At 40.8% G+C, this 14,967-nt stretch overlaps 1 protein-coding gene across 1 annotated transcript in view; it reads right to left on the reverse strand.

Moving 5' to 3' along the window:
• The window catches only part of znf385b (zinc finger protein 385B), a 57,687-nt gene extending 49,961 nt beyond the window's left edge, over positions 1-7,726 (reverse strand). Inside the window, exon 1 of the mRNA XM_069663361.1 lies at positions 7,603-7,726. The gene's annotated coding sequence lies outside the window, so the exon portion shown is untranslated. The remainder of the gene's footprint in view (positions 1-7,602) is intronic.
• Positions 7,727-14,967: the final 7,241 nt, after the last annotated feature.

Consider the following 14,967-nt stretch of genomic DNA (forward strand, 5'->3'; position numbering starts at 1 on the left):
AAAAGTTGATTTTACTCAAACCTATAAATAGAAGAAGATAGCGTGGTCTCTTAGTATAGGAGCTGAATATATGTACCGATGTCTCAATGCAGAGCATTCATTCATTCACCTATAAGGCGACATTTATGACTAAATTACTATTTTCTGCTCATTCAGTTGTTTTAAAAAATGTAAATGAAAAGTAAGAGTTCATCATAAGAAGAGTTCATCGTTAACTGTAAGACAACACAGGTGATGATGGCGTAGCAGGATGGGAGAAGTAAATACTCAATCATTTTCTAAGGGAGAATATTGATACCACTCTGTGTCTGTACAGTTGATATCAAGCCACATCCTCCAGATGGTTAGCTTAGCTTAGCATAAAGACTAGGAACAGAGGGAAACAGCTAGCCTCCCTTTGTTCAAAGGTAAAGAGACAGTGACTTCCAGAGGAGAAAACATTTTTCATTTTTAAGTCCAAAAGATTAAAAGAATCGTTCAGCTGAGCAGATTGCAATTAAAATGTGCAACTGAATTATATTTATATTTATTAAATCAGGTTTCATCAGTTGATTTTATTAATATCTTTAACCAGTGTTTGCCTTTACACACACACACACACACACACACACACACACACACACTAACATTAGCCTGGTGTCCTTATCTGAACCCTTCACAAGCCACAGATCTTCAATCAGCCACGTAAGTCTGTTCTTACATTGACTTTGGACTTTACAATCTTTATGCTAAGCTAGGCTAACTGACTGTGCCTTGATATTTAAATGACAGATATGAGCTCAAAGTCCAACTGTCTGTCTGTCTCACATATTGGCTGCGATGAACACAGGGCAAAAGCAGATGAAGGAGAAGAGATTTAGCCATTTTCCTCCTTTTCTAGTCGTTTCATCGTGGACCAGAATCTTTACGAAAACAACCTGAAAACACCAACACCACATTTTCAGACGAAGCTGTGTATCTGTGGACGTGGTCTCACTGTCCGTCTCAAAGGTTAAACCGACAAACGTCCTGCAGCCTCCCGGCTGATGGCAGAGTGTGTAAAAGTGTGTGTGTCAGTGTGACCTTCACAGCCACTGTGTGTGTGTGTGTGTGTGTGTGTGTGTAATACCTCAGAGACACAAGTCGCGAGGAAACACTTCATCACTGCCGTCCTATTTACACACACACACACTTTCTCTTTCACACACTCTTACTCAACTTTTTCTTTCACACACTCTGCACCCTCTGCTCACCTCTCTCAGACCGGCCGCTAATTGTGCTGTGATAATAATCGCCCAATCACATTTCATTATTGTCATCACTTCCTCTTTGTCACATGACACGAACTTAATTAAAAAGTCTTGAGACAACAAGGGGAGCAGGTGCACACGAACTCACAATCACACACATACACACACACTCAGGTAGCTCCATAAATCACAGCCGACAGAATGGGAGTAATGACGTAGCTAGCTGTTAGCACTCTGTATGGAAGGCAGCACCTAGCTAGCTAAGCATAGACGTGCACACACACTGAGTACTTCATATACTGCAGTACTCTCAGGATTACTGCTACAGCGACACAGAAACATCCCTGAGGGGAAACAAAGTCGCTTTCAACAAAACAACTGAGCGAGCGCAAAAATAATTGGAGCTTCTCTCCGTTTGAGGCCAGATTTCACAGAAACACTGATTTATGAGGTTAGAACAAGTTTTTTATGGGTTTTTTTATAAAGTTTGACGTTTCAGAAACTAAACTTCTGCTGAGAGCTGGATGAGTAGACAGATACCACCCTCACGTCTTTTAAATAAGTATGAAGCTGGAGCCAAGGAGACTGATGGCTCAGCTTAGAATAACAACAGGAAACACTGCCCAGCAGAGACGAACTGTAGTTCAGTGAATTATCTCATTAAAATGCAACAATTTGTTTTTAGAACTCAGCTTTACTCTAGATTAAAGAGGCAAAATATAACATGATAATTAAAGTAATAATCTGGGAGATTTTCATCTAAATAAATGTCTGTTAAGTCTCTATGTATCACCGAATGAGGTAACACAATGGTGATTGAGCCTATGGCCCACTGATGAAAGCCTTTGCATCTGCAGTATTACAGACTGGGTGTCTGGTGCGACATTCATGGAAAAAATCCCAAGCGGCGCCCAGTTAGTGACGCGTTTTCCATCAGCCAGCAGTGGTTGGTCTGCCAGAGAGGGTAGGCGGAGCTAAGCGGCTGCTTTTCCGGTCTCTGCAAATGTTGCGAGTAAACAGTAATCTACTATGGCTGAACAAACAAAGAAAAGATGGATGACTACAGATACAACTTCAACAAGAAGTGAAAATCCAAAGAAGAAGAAACAAACTCGACGCTCAGATGAAGCAAACAGACCCACCGTGGACGTCACACATGCAGCACTGTCTGGATATCTGGGAAGTGTGCTCCCGCAGTTACCCTTTATCGCTATATGTGCCGCCAAAGATAACAAAACCGAGATCTTCGAGATTACAACTTTAAACAAATACAGAAATGGCAAGAAAACATTTTGTATTCTGTGTTTTGTTGTATCTACCCCCAAATAGTCCTCCAAATAAACACAAAATACAGTGTTTTCCATGCTCCCATACTAACACCAACAGAACAGAAACACACATATTCTCTGGGCCTTTCATTCCTAGTTAGCTCAGCACAGCCAGACCAATTCTTAGGAGAGAACAAAACTGAGGTCTTCAAGATTACAACTTTAAGGAGTTTTTAGAGAGACCGTGTTTTTTTACCTTTAAAGAGAGCTAAGCTAGCTGTTTCCCCCAGTTTCCAATCTTTATGCTAAGCTAGACTAACATGGCATCTGACTGTAGCTTCATATTTGATGTACAGACAAGAAAGACGTATCAATCTTCGTATCTAACTGTCTGCAAGAAAGTGCAGAATCTTTTGATGAATAACTGAGCAACAAGAAGAACGTATCATACACAGGAATAAAAAATAATAATGATTAAATATTGACGTTCACCGTCTCTATCTACCTATCTACCTATCTAATAAAGGTGTTACGATGAGCTCATTACACCTGCCTGCTGTCAGACCGCACACACACACACACACACACTCATGCCCACATGATGCACAAAGAGCTCGATTTAGTACAGAAACAACGGTTTGGGCTCCGTCCATGCCTGTGCGAGTGTTCTCGCTGCAGGTTCCCAAACTAATCTGTCCTGACGTAACAACATGCTGCTTCTCAATCTGCCCACTGCTGGAGTCCTGGCACACAAACACACACACACACACACTCCCAAGCACACATACAAACGCAGTGTTTAGTAATGTTGTCATGCTCTATAAATAGGTAAAATTGATTTGTGTGGAGGAGAACAAGAGAGTGCGTGTTACAGTAGGATAAATCTACCTTTACTGTACAACTGGACAATGCAAACTAACGCTGTTGGCATGCACTTCGAGCTGCACGCACAGGAAGTCTAGCAATTCATAAGTGCATCCTAACAAGTCTTCAGCCAGTGTGCCGGCCGGTTAATAACGTCCAACAGACGGCTTGTGTGGCTAACAAGTAGTGAGTACCTTCTATCAGCAGATTAGGACAGTGTCAAGACAAGTTAAAATGGATTAACAGGCTGATTAGTTCGGTCCAGTTAGAACGGTAACAACAGGATAGAACATTTTAACAACAAGATTAAACTGTCTGTCAGCAGGCTGGTGTAAGAGCGAGATAAACCAGTCTACCAGCAAGTTATTACAGGTGAAAAACCAGTTACTAGCTACAGACTAGTACAGAGCATAGACTGTATAAAAAGATGGATGACATGACAGCTCCCTAAAAGTGAAGCCAAACCCTCTCTATCGCCCCCTGCTGACTGGCTGCAGTATAGGTCATAAAGCCCGCCTCCTCCATGTTAACAGATGGGACATGAGTCAAACTATAAAATCAAAACACACATCAAATACATTTTTCTCAAACATGGTTTCTGTCATTATAGTTAGTTCTTATCATGCTGATTTATGTCCAAGTGTTCAAGTTTAGTTTTAATGCGTAACTCTGGCTCCAAATGACGTCGACATCGCAAGATGGCAGCGCCTATCACGGGGGCTATTTTGGCATCAATTTTGTACAATGAGAGCAGATGGAGACGCGTTGTCCATCTATATATACAGTCATTGGTGTAGTAGACTAACAGTTAATAAGTGCGTGCCAACAACTTTTTTGCTACTCTGTTGGCAAATGAGTACACTTTAACAGCTAGCTTTAGCTTAGCACAGTCAAGCAACACGTTAATACAACCTACCAGCAAGTTCATATGACATAATAGCTGGTGAAACAGGTTAAAAGCTGGTGAAGAGTCTGGCTTAACATTAGACAAACAGCTGGTTAGTTTGGTCTAAAAACAATAAGTACAGTCTTATAAGAGGTCACGATGGACTAATAATTAGTAAGCATAGTTTATTGGGAGGTTATTACAGTCGAACAACTAGTAAATAAAGCAGGTGAGGGCAGGCTAACAACTATTTAAAACGGTCTTACAGCAGTATAGTGCAGTCTAACAGCAGTTTATGGAGGTCTGATAGCAGATTAGTAGGATCTAACAGCTAATTAGTAAAGTCTAACAGCTTAACACAGTTTAGCAACTCCTTTATACAGTTTACCAGCAGGTTAGCATGGTTAGAAGCAGGTTTATATTACATACGAGTCGGTTAAAACAGTTGGTGAAGAAAGTCTGGCTTTACAACAGATTGAAACAGTAAGAGAGCTGGTCAGTTTGATCTAAAAATAGTAAGTTCAGTTTTGTAACAGGTTACGATGCACTTAGAACTAGTAAGTATAGTCTAATTGGAGGTTATGATGGTCTAACAACTAGTAAATACAGTCTAACAGCAGGTGAGGAGAGGCTAACCTCTATTAAAAACAGTCTTACAGCAGGTAAGTCTAAAAGCTGGTTAGAATTGTCTAACAACTAGTTAGTACAGCAGTTTAAGGTAGTCTTATAGTAGGTTAGCATGATCTAACAGACGCTTAGCACAGTCTAGCAACTCCTTAATACAGTTAGCCAGCAAGGTGGCATGTGTAGCAGCAGGTTCATATTGTATATGAGCTGGTTGAAACTGTTAAGCAGGTGGTTATGGTGGTCTAACAACAGCAGACAGTCTAACAGCTGATACGTGCAGTCTAATAGCTGGTCAGTTTAGTGTAAAACTATCTGGAGTAATCTCACAGCATGTAAGGGTGGTGTAACTACTACTTACAACAGTCTATCAGCAGGCTAAGTTTCTCTACGAACTACTTTGTACAGCTCTGTTCGTCTCAGTGTTCCTCCTCAGACTGGCTTAAACTTAATTAAGTTGATTCATGTTAATTAGACTCACAAGGGCCTGAGACACACACAGACTGAAGCTCCAAACATCCAAATAAAGAGCTCCGGGGCGCACGCAAGGAAGGAGAGATGGAAAGGACAAAAGGATGGAGGATTTGCTCCTTTCATAAACCGCTGGGTCACAGAGGACAAGAAGCATAAGAGAGGCAGGAAAGAGAAGAAGGAGGTAAAGGAGAAAAGGTAGAAATAGGAAAGGAAGGGAGGAAAGAGGGAGCATGAGAGGAAAGAAGGGAGCAGGAGGAGGTATTCTTGATGGAAAAATGTGTTTTCAGGTGTGTTTCTGTGCGAGCTGCAGGGGGCACTACAGTCCAGCTGATCAGGGGTCAATATCAGCATGATCAACACACACACACACACACACACACACACACACACACACACACACACACACGCACACACGCACACACACGCGCGCGCACACAAATACACAGAGAGTCAGTCATACTGTCACCTAAGTGAAAATGAACAACATCTCCATGACAGAAAGAGAGAGAGACAGGACAACTCTGGGCGATTCGGACCGTGTGTGTGTGTGTGTGTGTGTGTGTGTGTGTGTGTGTGTGTGTGTGTGTGTGCGTGTGTGTATGTGAGTGTGTGTTAGGGCTTTGTAAGGGATTATCTGACAATAAAGAAGCATGTTCACTACATACGCAAGATTATACTGCCTGTCTGCCTGTCCCACCCTCGGTTGGTGGTTCAAAAAGATTCAGTTGTGTTTTTATATTTCACTTTGAGAACATCCAACTTTGTTCCAAGCGTGAGGAAAAGGCTTTCCGTACAAAACCAGAAAATAACCATCCAACAAACGACAGATTATCTAACTTAAAAACCAATAAAACTCGGTGTAAAAGATGAGGATATAAACCGCCTCAGAATGTGTTGTAAGAGAAAGAAACGATTCCTTTTGTAACTAATACCTGATTAAATATTCAGTTTATAAAACAACATGAGAAAAAATACAACATTTAAATACTACAATAAGAAGAAACACTGCAGATACTCAAATTTAAGTTCATGTAACGATCTTATGTTTTGCATTTTGTACTGAAAAACTGACACGGTGTTAAAATGATGAAGTTACATCTTAATAATCTCAATAAACTATTTGATTAATCGATAAACAAGTTAATTAATCATTGAAGCTTAAGTACAGGACCCTGCTTGAGTTAATGTGATTACAGTCCACCTGCATGCAGGTGTAGCAGCTGTAAGAGGTACAATCTCAAGGTATTCTTACTTTTAAATCTAGTCTAGTTCACACTGCTGCTTGGCTTGTTTCAGACTGAAATATCAGGGTAGGCACATTTTACACCAGCTTTACAAGTGGTTCGTTTTTATGATGAGATTTCACATACAAAACATATTATAAAATATGTTGCATTATTTATTTATCTTAACTAAGTGCATAAAGTCATCATGAAGCTGATATTACTGCAGGAATGTTAATTATCAAATAATACGATTTGAATGTATGAAGCAAGAAGAAATAATACATTTAATATCATTATTAAACATTAAAGAGGACATTTTTAGGCAGAATGATCCTTTCATTTTTACTTACGGTACATTTAACTGATTATGTTTATGCACTTTAAGATAACCTACTAAAACGATTAAATGCAAGACTTTTACTTGGAGTATTTTTATTGATACTTTAAGGGCAGTAGAAACTCTGACTACTTCTTCCGCCAATGCTTAGGTATAATTCTAAGGTTCTTGACCATTTCCAATACACTTTATATCTTTACTTTACGACATTTTAGAGGGGAAAGTTGTTCTTTTTGATCCGCAGTTTGACAGCTGTAGTTTTCAACCACTGGTAGCTTTCATACAGTGTCTTGAATTAGTAAACGTTTTGTCTGAAACATCGAAGAATAGAGCAAAACTGACAGTCAATTTCAGCGAAATAGGAACTAATGCGGACAAATATCAACCGAGATGTAAAATACAGACAGACAGGTGGTATGAGAAAGTAAAAACGACAGACAGACGAACATTTAAGGAGTCACGGTTGATGTTCCAGTCTGACAGAAGCAGCTAGAAAGTGATCCGGACATTAAGCAGACGGACACCAAGTCTCCGGTGTAGTCTTGGATTAAAGCCTCTGTTGCTTCTGTTCGGAATGTCTCGTTACCTTTAACATAAATAAAAGATAAAGAAAGAAGAGGAGGTGGAGGAGGAAAAGGACGGAAAGAGACAGGTGATGAAGAGAAAAAAAAAGAGGAGGAGGAAGGTGACTTACCGGAGGAGGAGGTGATGGATGGATGGATGAAGAAAGTAGAGTCCTGTTGGTTTGAGGCGCTCAACTCCGCTCTCACATCGATATCAACTGGAGATCATCGGTCATTAATCGATACTGAGACTTGGTCGGCGTCTCCGGGCTGTGCGGTGTTTTTCTGATCAGTCACCGGTCATCGCATCCATCAGGTATCCGGACGCTTATCAACTCTGTGGGAGCAGCGGAGAACCGCGCGCTCTGCGCCGCACCGAGAGCAGAGCGGGGGGAGTGCGCATGCGCTACACAACAGCGAGAGTGAGCGAGCGAGAGAGAGAGAGAGAGAAGGGAGATTAAATTGCATCCAATAAAAAATAAAAAATTGGATGGATTTATGAGGGAAATTTTCTAAAACCAGCTTGTTACCTGATTGTGTGTGTGTGTGTGTCTGTGCATGTGTGATTATGTGTGTGAGAAAGAGCAGCAGGTTCTGGTTGACATGTTTCCAGGTTTTGTTGTTGGCAAAAAGGGGATAAAATCTATTTTAAAACTGTAAATACTGGCTGCATAACACACCCACACACATTGTTCTCAGCAGGGTGCAGGATTTTTTTCTACCTCTCTCTGTATTTACTGTCAACTCACCTGTTCAGCAGGTGTCAGGTTAAAGGATCATTTCAGTTTCCATCCAGCCAGAAACTTGAAGCCCCTGACAGCGTGGTTTCAAAAAGTATCTACAACATGAACTATCCCTAACTTAAAAAATGTGTTAACTTATGCACCTCAGTAAAAAAAAAACACACATAGGGAAATTAACTATTAGAATAATTAAAGAAACATGGAGGTCAACTAATTTTCTAGCATGTAGGGCAGCCTATATTGCACTGTATTGTGTTGTCTCTACCGGAGGGGCACCCTAGAGGGTACTTGATTACATTTTCAACACTGAACCGGCAAGTTATTCCACATAAAAGGCTACCTTTCTGTGGAGACAAAAAAGAGATCCTGTTATATCAACTGGAACGGCATCCTAGAGGGCATTAGATCACAATTCATCCTAGAGAGCACTGTATTAAGTTTTCTCCACTGGAAGGGCATGCTAGAGGGTATTACATCACATTTTCTCCACTTTAGAGCACCCTGAAGGGCACACTGTCTTATTTCTTCAACTGGTAGGGCATCTTAGAGGGCTATGCATGTTTTCTCCATTGAAGGGCATCCTTAAGGATTCTGCATCAGCTTTTCTTCACAGGGAGGGCAACCTAGAGAGAAGATTATCATGTTCTATCTACTAGAAAGGAAACCTAAAGGACCCTTCATCACATGTTTTTCACTGGACATCACCCTCAAGGGAAATGCATGACATTTTCTCCACTGGCAGAGAACCCAAGAGGACGACTTTTCTTGCACATTAGGCCACTTTTCATCTATCATGGGGGATCCAAGAGGGAACTTTGGTTACATTTTCTTCAAACCTGGGGGAACCAAAGTGAGAGAGAAAGAAAGTACAGCAAGGAAGTTGCACAGATGTATTAACTAATCCTCTGATCAGAGAGATGCCAATTAAACAGAATCTAAACAGACTCAAGACAGCATCTGAACTTTGACCTTTTCACCAGTGAGGCAGAATGTTTTAGCTCTACTCAGAAACTTTATTTTCCTCTAGATAAATTATGCAAAGGTTATTCCAGAGATTATACAACACAGAAAAATATTCTGTTAAGAAGGATTTCATTAAGGAAATGTGAGGATGACAAAAATAGAACCCTGAACTCAACTGACCTGCGGATTCTTCAGTAGCAGAGTTCAGACACACACGCAAACACACACAGACAGGTAACATGATGAAGAGGTGAGACATTCCACACTTCTGCTCTGTGAGACACTTCTGCCCGCTTGTCCCCCTCTGAAGCTCAGGAACAATCCCAACCAACCCAAAGCATGATGGAGGCCAGCTTTATATCTTAAAGTCAACATTTTCTCCTCGGAGGATAATCCTGGTTGTGTTATAGTTTGTTTTAAGATCCGCAAATCCCACGAAAAGCCCCAAAAATCAACAAAGAATTAATAATTAATCTACCCACAAGTGTTATTTCTGTAGCTAAACCCTTATTAATCTTATTCCTCTTTGTCAGAGAGCTCAATTGTTTCCCAAAAACTGTAACCCCACAGTCGCACTGGTTGACAGACAATGTTTCCAGAAATACTCACTAAAGCACAAGATGGGCATTATTCTGTGCCTTAACATGATCCCCAGCAAATGTGCTGTTTCCTGCTGTTTGAGGAACATTTTCGAAAAACTACTTTGTTCAGCAGTTTAAGGAAGTAACTCTTTGCAACGATATATTTGTGTGTGAAGGTGAGACGTTAAAGACGTTACTGTAGGTCTGAAAACACATGATTTGGGTTTGTTCAGAGGAATCATGTTTAGCAGCATCTACACCATATTAAAAATGCAGTGCACTTGCATGACATAAAATACACAATCTCTCGTTGCTTTGCGTTTGCCCCTCCCCCTTTAATTAAGTCAAATCCCCTTTTATGTCCGTGAGGTTATCAATGTGTCAGTGCAGGAACGTGTGGATGCACGTGTGAGGGTGGCCGCAGCTACAGAGTGTTTATGCGCGTTTTATGCGGAAGGTATTGCACACGGTGATAAAACCACAGTGATTTATCATCGGCCATGCGTTCACCTCAGCTATATGGAACATTTAGCACATTGTTTTGTTTTTATAGCCTGCTACAGAAGGCTGTCACGGTATTTTCTTCAGCCGAATTCTGAACGAACACATTGTGAACCTCCTCTCCTGCAGCAATTTAAGCAAACAGTTTAGCTGGTTAGCAACGTACTGGTGAATAGAGTAGAGCCATCAAAGAGCCAAACAGTATATGCTTCTCTGGATTTGGTGGAGACCAAAAACAGAGCTCAAAGAGATAAATAATAGACTCCAAATGAGTGATTGTTGCTTTTTGTATCCTCGATGCGTGCTTAATGCTAACAAAGCTAGTTTCCACAGCCCCCAAAGTAGCCTAAAGTAAAATCAGTAACTGCAAGTTGACCTTTCTCTAATATCTTTGACATCTTTAGAAACTTGGCTAGACTCTAAAAAATGGAGAAAGAGGAGTACATTTCTCCTCATCCTCACTGCCTGACTCCTCCATTTCTCACCTCCACCCCCCTCTCGCGCTCCGCAAAGGGCCTGGCTGTGGTTTCCCACAGTTCCTTGCAGCTCCCAGGTCCCAGTGGATCTGTTCCTCCGTTCGCAGCTTCAGCAATCCAATCAGGTTCCTCCTCTGGACATCCAGCCAATTGCAATCCAGCACTGCAACGACCCACTTACACACACACATACACAACACACACGCACGCACACCCACACCCACAGGCATCTCCCCCTCTCACCTTGAACATCACATCAAGGTTGTACAAGGATACAGCTGAGTGTGTGTGTGTGTGTGTCTGATAGAGAGAGAGAGAGTGCTGGGAGCTGTAAGACACTCCTGTAAAACCAGTATAAAGTACACACACAACAACACACAGTGGTCACACAATAAGATTAAATAATAGATGTATCCAGTTTCATGTCAATTAGAGACATTTTGCAAAAAAAATGTTTATTCTCTTTGCTAGATTAAGATGAAAATATCGATATCACTCTCATATTTGTTCATCGGTATGAAGCTACAGCCAGGGAACAGTTAGCTTAGCTTAGCATGAAAGGAGCAATTTGCCCCAGGAAAAAGCCACTGTCAGTCAAAGCTGGTGTTCTCTGTACAGTTCAGTTCATCTTTATTGTCAGACTCAAGGTCCTTTAGTTAAAAACATACACGAAACTGTTATCTGTACTCTATAGGAGCAATAATATTTGAAATTGGCGCCATAGCTGTGGAGAAAGTTGTACAAACAGCTCTACATTCCTACAACACCCAGCATGCATTGCGCCCCTCCCTCTGAAAGGAACGTCCCAGCGAGAGATGCTGGAGTGAAATACTACCGTTTCGCTGCAGGCGATGGCTCAGAGCGGTACAGAATCTGAAATATGACGAGAATATACCGGTGGATCGTCTAAACAATCTTCTGCAGTCTACATTTCAAACCTGATGATTTTGAACGAGACATGACATCGGAGGCGGGCGTCCTAGATTGAGGAAGTGTAGTTTAGCGAGCTCCCTGGCAAACCTTCGCCAGACTACGTAAAACGCGTCATCTGGTGGAGGTTTTCCAGGGCCCATTGGAGAAGCGGATAGCGTCCCCCAAAGGCACAGAGGACTACCATAATGACATTAGCTCCCATTAATAGCATGATAGGACTGAGGTTGAAAAGAGGCAAACTGGCCCTTTAAAAATGGAAGCAGGAGAATACAGATAGAATGGGTCTCTTCAAAGGTAAAAGAATTTCCACCAATGAGAACACAGTTTGACATTTTGTATCTCATTTGTGTAACTTGCACAAACTATGGAGGTTCCCAGGCAGGAAACTCAAACTCTGGGAAGTCACTGCACCCGGCAAAGAAATAGTCCAGCACCTAAACCCGTCATAAAACAGCAAATACACATCAAATAAATTAGATGTATCATGTTTATTCATGAGTTTAGAGCTGCTAGTAGGCAGATTTCTTTTTACAGATCTAGGTTAGTTCTTTCCCCGTTTCAAGGCTTTATGCTAAGCTAAGCTAATTGGATGCTGGCTGTAGCTTCTTATTTACCATGCAGACATGAAAGTGATATCAATCTTCTCTTTGGTGATCCTTAAATTGGGGACTGATATGACAAACTTGGGCTGTTTCATGTTTCAGAATGCTTAAATGTGTCTTTGACAATATTATTTGAACTTCTCCACTCATCTGTTGATTTACATTCCTCTGTCAAAAAGACGAAAACCAAATTCAAACTGTGATAAGCTCAGCTCTAAAGCATATAGGCATATAAGATGATTAAGAGTGCATAGGTTTTTATTATGACTACATTAATGACACCAGAATTTAGATTGCCTGTATGTGAAGCAAGTAAAACTTCGGTATGTTTCCAGGAACCATAACGCTTGTGAACACTCCCTGTATCATCAGCTCTTATCTGTTGGTTGACAAATAAAAATATAGCGCCGATTCAGCCCAGGCATCAGGAGGTCTTTTGTTCTAAAATTATAAAATCAATGCTTACAGTAATGTCACTTTGACTCTGCAGCAGCAGGTTGCACCTCAGAGGCAAAAACTACCATCTGTAAATGTTTTCCTGTGGATTTTTTGGGAGGAAGGTGGCTCTTTGTCTGGACTGAAGCCGCCCTGAGGAGGATGGTTCTTAATCAAACAGAAAGGCTCGGTAGCAGTGGCAGGTAATTGTGGGGGAGCTTAATTAGTAATAGCAGGAGCTAAAAATGCCTGGCTGTTAGACAGTAGAGACAGCCAACACTGAGAGTGGACCTATAGTGCAGCCATGCACGGTTTCACACCTCAAATGAGTTGTTTTTACAGTTAGAAGCTGCACAAAACACTTAAACTCAACACATTGACTAAGGTTGAATTGTGTGGCTATAATCCAGGCCAGCATGAGTTCTACATGTTTGCATAATCGATCATAAAGATTAACCGCTAGTATTCACTCCTGTTTATTCTCAAAGGGAAATTTTGCAAAACATATCAAGGTTTAACTTTTAAAGTTTAAAAGATAAATAACACATAACAGTCAGTGTGCAAAGTCACAGATGTTTTCTGGTCATGCTGGAGATAGGTGAGTGCATCTCACAGTTTACCTGTAGATGAAACTCCTCCTCCCCGATGTGAGAAGTGGCCTCAGCAGCTGAGAGCACAACTTTTAGTATGCAATGACACCACATCATGTCGGGCAAGAGATAATCTGTAGCAGATGTTTGCTTTCACATCAGTGATTGCAGGCACACACTGCGGACAAGGAAGGTCAGACTTCAGAGACATTGTTTTTCCTGTTGAGAGTGAAATGGCCGATATCAGCATAGTCAGCTGAGACGGTTTACTGTAAACAAAAATACTGCTTTTACCTCACAGAATTTATCAGTTAAAAGTGGTAAAGCCTGAAACTGTTGAGCCTGTGGGAGCCATGATACTCAAAACAATCTTGTACATACCTGTAGCATCCAGAAGTCTCGTTTTTTTTAGCTGTTGACAGCTTGTTCTGATATTTGTGTTGAGTTTTGAAGGGCTTGAAGCAGATTAGATCCTTTAAGTAAAGTAACACCTCACTGTAGTAATACTTACTGCAGTAAAAATACATAGGAAGAACTGTTAGGGCATGCAGGAAAATGGCCCTGTGAGTTTACAGGATACCATTGTATATCATTACTACTGGATTTATGAACGAGCAAATTAGTGACTAAACGTTTGTTTGATTTGTAAAACCTAAAGACAAAACTGTGAAAGTGCAATCACGATTGTTTATTGTGAGATAAAGTGGTAGCCTACCTATAAAGTAAAAGTTAGTATCAAAAGTAATTTGGAAACAACAACAAATCGTCAGTCATAATATAATGATGCAATAGGAGTCATTAAACTAACAGAAAAGTAGGCTAATTGCTAATGCTGCCACACAGTCTTTGAATCAGACGGTTTATTTTTTTAACTGAAATAAATAAAGTAGCCGTTATTGCTTGTTTTTGGCAAACTCACAGATAGTTGTGGATTTTAAACCAAACCTGGATCAACTGCCTTGATGAAACGGAAAAAGTTCGTCGCATAACCGCCAACAAATCTCCAGATCATTGTTAAAGAGATGGGACTTGAGCGGCATTCAAATGGCACGAGCGAGATCGCCGTTATGATGTAACGTTCAAAAGAACACCGCTGCCAGGCAACGGCGAAATGGACGTCAATTCCGTTGAAGGAGTTATCGAGGACAACAATTTAGCAAGTTACCGAGCATGTAACTTAATGCAGACTGTAGTCAATGTTTATGGGGGTAATGAAAAAAGCATTATGACGGAGGAGATGAGGCTGTTTAGACTCTCAAAATTTTCCTCACACATGATAAAATCACAAAGAAATACTACCAATAAAGTACCAGATTTTAACTTACCATCGACTGGAAAAGGAACTTCCAAAGCGTCCGCCATTTCTGAAAATGTCAGAACCACCGCCGTAGGCCTATAGATAGATGTGTTTTTATAGTCTGTCTTTAAAACTCATGAATTCAAAGCCTTAAAGAAATATTGCTAAATGCTGGTAGAACCTTGAACAGGAGGGCTACCTGTTCCCCTCAAAGTTTTTTGCCAAGCACAACAGCTACCTGCAAATAGACAATAGTTGTATCCATCTTAATAAATCTCTATCAGTCGTAATTTAGATGTATGAAAAACGCCTGAGGCGCAGGTCAGTGAGGCTGTAAAATAATTTAAATTACTTATTTTTGTTATTATAAAGAAG

This window comes from Semicossyphus pulcher, unplaced genomic scaffold (assembly GCF_022749685.1).
Source record: "Semicossyphus pulcher isolate SPU_LCO1_2020_fin unplaced genomic scaffold, fSemPul1.0.p SCAF_15, whole genome shotgun sequence".
Classification (NCBI taxonomy): Eukaryota; Metazoa; Chordata; class Actinopteri; order Labriformes; family Labridae; genus Semicossyphus; species Semicossyphus pulcher.